The sequence below is a fragment of the Oreochromis aureus genome, linkage group 23 (assembly GCF_013358895.1).
Source record: "Oreochromis aureus strain Israel breed Guangdong linkage group 23, ZZ_aureus, whole genome shotgun sequence".
NCBI lineage: Eukaryota > Metazoa > Chordata > Actinopteri > Cichliformes > Cichlidae > Oreochromis > Oreochromis aureus.
The window spans coordinates 43,312,120-43,318,119 of record NC_052963.1 but is presented as its reverse complement, the minus strand read 5'-3'; positions in this window follow the sequence as shown (position 1 = coordinate 43,318,119).

Below are 6,000 nucleotides of genomic sequence, written 5' to 3'. Positions count from 1 at the left end.
TAGGGGAGCAGAGGCTTCTTTTAATTTTTAACAATCCAAAACCCTTTTGTTGAGCTGCAAAAGAAAGTTATATACACTGACTATAAGCACATTACAATAAGAATTTAAATAAACAGCTGTCATACTAATATCTCAAAAACAGATTTATAAAGACCAGAAAATTAACCATTTTCCAAAAATTATTCAAATATGAGTTCACATATTTTTGCCAAAGACTAAAGTACTTACAGAATTGACAAATTCTTTTGCCTTGGTCAGTAAGAATCCTTTTGGGGCTTCAACTGGTGGACAAATTTTATGAGACAGTTTGTCACTTCCCGGCTGATTTTGACTTTAAAGGGTATGCTTGTGGCCATTTTGTAAAATAATCAATAAAAACACATATGTATTGATGTCCATTGTTGGTTTCAGTAAGTTTTCCAATAAGGTCCATCCCAACCAGTTCAAATGGCTGAGAGACCTTAAAAACAAAATCATAGTTAAGTTAATAATACTGAAATTACACAGAATGCTAGTCTACTTTTATAATTTTTTCAAGTATATAATCAGTAGGTTTCTAAGCAATGAAAACATTGTGTGATTAAATGTGATTATTTGCTGTGGTCGATGACTAACCTTTATCGGAATGTATTCCGCTGGTTTTTAATTGTTGCAGCACTTGCCTGGCAAAGTGCACATTGGGAAACCTAATCAAAAATAAAAGCAATTCAATAAGAAACACAAGAGTTGATGATCAAGGTTTACATAACTTATTATGAGAGATACAGAAACATTGCTGTGTTCCTCTTAAAATAAATTAGCTGTAGTCGAATTACATAGAGTTTGTTTTGGAGTACCCACCCAATTATTGATGTCCACTGACATCCCTGGCCAGTAGAACCGCTTTGAAATGGCTTCTCTTGTTTTTTGTTTGCCCGCAATGGGCCCCAGTAGGACTGGCATGAAAATCTGAAAAAATTGTGTTTGCCTCATCAGCCCCACAGACTACCGTTGTCTTTATGGTTTTGTCTGTGCCTTTGTAGCGCCAGTAAAACAGCTGCTCCCCTAAACATAAACAAGAAAATAGAAAAGTTTATTATAGCTGTTTAAACCATGACAGGTCTATATGTGGTAAAAGTCATGACAATACATCTTCAATGTAATGAATCAATTATGTATGTGATATAATTTGGGGTGACTATTGGACTGGTTCTCTATAGTTATGACAGTATGACTACTTCAGAAGCCAAAAAGATTATGCCACTCACAAGACTGTATTAGTGATACTAAACAAAGTGATGGATGTGTAAAGTCATTATAACTAATGGCCTTCAGATATCATGGAGTTATCTTTTGTACAAATATCAATTCAAAGTAGTTTAATTCCAAATTTCCTGCTGTCCGTAATTTTCCACATATGTAATTTAAAGACATAAAGACATAACAGTGGGTACACCTGCGTAAAAGGGTGTGGCACATACCACTCCAAAAGTAATTACGACGTAATATATTGTAGTTAAGCTATAAAAGGACAAAAACAGTTCTTAGTTAACGCTGTCTTCTTAATAGCAAACCTTAAAACTTTTACTTTAATAAACGCCCATGTGCCTATTAACCGGGTTAACTAGGTCAAAGAAAGGTCAAGCTAATTAAATCGGTTAGTGCAAATTAAGACTACACATTATGCCTTTGTATATGTGTTAATATATATGTATTGATGACATTTATAAACGCTACGAAGTTGCTGTTATTACCTTCAATGTCGTAAATAGCAGCTTTTCTTCGGAGAAGAAACTTCTCTTTCTTCGTGAAAAGCGCTGGATACTCGCCTTTCAGTTTATATGCAACCAAAATCTTGTACTGCGTCTGGTTCCATTCTCTTGTGGTGTTTGTTATTTTCGAAAACAAATTGTAAAGTAATCTTCTAGTTAGTTCAGAGCCACTCTGTTTTTCGGTTCGTGCGCACAACGTGAGCTAATTTGCATAATTGATGAGGAAAACCCACGTGACCAGAGATTTTGGAAAAATTTGACAATGTCGGAGTCAAGTAGGCCTCACGAAAGGTTGGCCAAAACTAACTTGCAAAATTTTGAAAAGCCCTGTGACTTACAAAGACGATATATATATATTTAAATGTTGTTTTAAATTTTATTTATTTACAAAGAAAAACTCTGCCAATGTGCATTATTGATGGGGGGCACACATTTTGGCAGCCGAGGCCACACAGCCTGATAAATTTTGTATCCCTCCATAACTTTTGCTGTGAAGGAGAAATCCTCTCCAAAGTTACTGTACTTATTGGTTATACTGTGACTTATTTTGCAAATATACCCTTTGTGATAGCAAAGCCAATATGGATTAAAGATAGGGGGGCACACATTTTGGCAGCCGAGGCCACACAGCCTGATAAATTTTGTACCCTCCATAACTTTTGCTGTGAAGGAGAAATCGTCTCCAAAGTTACTGTACTTATTGGTTATACTGTGACTTATTTTGCAAATATACCCTTTGTGATAGCAAAGCCAATATGGATTAAAGATAGGGGGCACACATTTTGGCAGCCGAGGCCACACAGCCTGATAAATTTTGTACCCCTCCATAACTTTTGCTGTGAAGAAGAAATCCTCTCCAAAGTTACTGTACTTATTGGTTATACTGTGACTTATTTTGCAAATATACCCTTTGTGATAGCAAAGCCAATATGGATTAAAGATAGGGGGCACATTTTGGCAGCCGAGGCCACACAGCCTGATAAATTTTGTATCCCTCCATAACTTTTGCTGTGAAGGAGAAATCCTCTCCAAAGTTACTGTACTTATTGGTTATACTGTGACTTATTTTGCAAATATACCCTTTGTGATAGCAAAGCCAATATGGATTAAAGATAGGGGCACACATTTTGGCAGCCGAGGCCACACAGCCTGATAAATTTTGTACCCCTCCATAACTTTTGCTGTGAAGAAGAAATCCTCTCCAAAGTTACTGTACTTATTGGTTATACTGTGACTTATTTTGCAAATATACCCTTTGTGATAGCTTCGCTACAAAATGTAAACCGAGTGTAAATTCACCGGAGAGCGACGTGTTTCCATGATCGCGTCTGGTTTTACAGTATTATAGTATCAAAGTATTTTTTCTAGACAAAGTATTCCCAGCAGGTTATTTCAGTGTACAGTTTAATGTAAATTGTCTTCCACACGGCACATTACAATGTCACGAAACTAATATTAAATTAATCGAGCCTGCCGTTTTCCAGCTTTTACTCTTTATTGCGTCGACTGCAGATCAGTGACAAGTAGCGTACAGAACGGAGCTGGGCAAGTGGCTCCTCCTACTTTGCGCGCTCTCGTGGATGGGGAAACAATTTTTGACGGGGGTAACTACTTTGGCACAACACCGGTAAAAGACGAAACCACAGAGGAGGGGGTAGTACTTACTTGTAATTACTCACTTGGTTGAATAGCTTAATGTTTTTCAACTTTATTTTCAACAGATACAGGTTTCAAATCCCTTCATCATAAAATCATTCGTTAATAGGTTTTCTTTGTTATTGATAGATTTATACAAAAGAACAAACACCCCACCCCGTAAGATAATGGTTGCGACTAAAGTGGTGCGAGATAACGCAAGTAATCAGCGGAGAGTTGAGCGCCAGATGGTGAGTGAAGTGAAAATAGAAACTGTCACTATCTGTCTTACTGAAACTCTAAAAAGCACACTGTTTCATTCTCAGGAAAAGCGGGTGTGCCGTCCATAATGTTGGGGTAACACATAGTTATAAAAGTTAATATCGTCTTAAGTGTATATTTATTTTCTTACTCCTTTTATATCTATTTATTAGGCTTTTTTGCACTGATGTAACCGGAGCCTCATCACTGGATATAGCGGAGATGACAATAAAGTTTACTTTGACTTTGACTTGACTAAAAAGCTGTCAAAGCATAGTTTCGTAGTTCATTCCGGTTTATTATAATGATGATATGCATAATATACGAGACTCCCAAACACAGCTAGGTTAAATAAAATAAACCATATAAACACTACCATTTCACGTAAAGCCATCATGGGATGTTAAATCTAAAAATTTGCATCCCAAACTTTATTTCTATGTTAGTGGGGTTCTTAAAAATATATATCTTTCAAATATGCTTTACATTGCTTGTTTATTAGAACTGCTTCCATCCTTACCACCACCACCATTACTGGATTTTTGGAATTAATACTAAAGGCTGCAGGGTTGTGTTGTGGTTACCAATGTCACCTTACAGCAAGAAGGTGTTGGTTTCAAATGTTCTCCCTGGGTCCTCTGGGTTCCTCAAGCAATCCGAAAACATGTATGCATATGAGACAGACTGGTGACCTGTCCAGGCTGTATCCTGTCTCTCATCCTATGTCAGCTGGCATATGATCTAGCCTCACCATGACGGCAAATTGCACAAGTCGAAGTGGAGATGTGAAGTACAAATATTTCGTTACTGTAAGTATGTAGCCTTTTCAGGTATATGTACTTTACATAAGTATTAATTTTTTTCTAACAACTTCTTACTTTTATTACCTATATTTTTAACCAAATGTCTGTACTTTCTACTCCTTACACTTTCAAAACAGACTCGGTACTTTTGGTTTAAGACATTTGAGGGGAGTTCTTTTTTTCATGTCAGTGTGCATCTTCAAACATCAAACCTTCAAAATTTGAGCCTCAGCAGCAACACATGAAAGGCAATCTTACTCGTGTATTATTCACAAGGATATGTCACATAAAAAGAGATGAAAGAGACCATAATCAGGGGTTAAAATGCCAAAAGGTGATTGCCTGCCAAAAACTGATTTCCAGTATTTGCTAAAAAGTGATTGCCTGTATTTAAATTGCCATAAATAACTTGTTGGCCTATAATATCTAAAACATATGTCAAATGTATCCCTCATGAACGATATCAAGTCATCTTGAGCCACAAACAACATTCCTATCGTTGTAGATCAGTTTTTGGGAAAGTGACTTTTATATATACTTTATTTATCCAGTTAAAAAGTCTAATTGACATTAACAAATGTCTTTTTAGGAGTAATCTGGCCAAGAGGACAGCAGGAATTGCAACAAATATAACAATAATTCTATAAAGATACTTCCAAAATGGACTGGATTGGTTACAATGTAGGTACAGTAACCCAGAGTCATAAAGATACTTGAAAAACATGTATTTTTTAAATTATATAAATAACCCCTTTGTAAATCCTGTTCACTAAAGTCTATTGACCAATATAAGTAAAGACATGACACATAAAAAAAACCCACATAGAAACACTGGAAATCAATTTTTGGCAGATAATCACTTTTCGGCACAACACAGGAATGGGTGCACATGTCCGTAAGTTGCAGTTGCTGTACTTCAGCATCTAGCTAGCACTACAGAAGAGGACCAAGAGAAACATAAAAGGAGTGATATTTTTTAAGTAGCAGGTAATTTTTTGTCACCTCAACAAATGTCAGGAAACACACAAACTCTTTGTGTGTGCAGTTTGTCACACTGTGTGTCTGCTAGCTAAAGAAAGGTAGATCTGCTGTGAAGATGTTAATTTCACTCAGAGATGGAGAGAGATAAAGACAGGGCAGGAGAGGAAGAAGAGAGGTTATATTTAACTTCTGCTCGGTGGTGTTTGATAAACTGGAAATTTGAATATCAGGTTTGTACATATTATGTTATTTTTTTCATGTTGTAAAATGTGCTGAAAAAAAACTGACACAGACCAACTGTATTATTTAAAGGTTGCATGAAAATATGGAGTTTAGTTCAGGATAAGCTGGTTCACTTGCAGTAATGTGATGGATTTAAAATAAAGCGTTGTGTTAGATTGGTGCAAAGTGGCTGTGGTCTTCAGAGTTAGGTTACATTAAGTATTGCAAAGATGAATTTGAAGGTAAGCTGATTATACTTGGATTCATTCACTGAATTCCACCTTCATACTGTTTAGTATAAGGACAGCATAAACAGTGTCAGTGTAGAGGATGGAACAGGACAACTC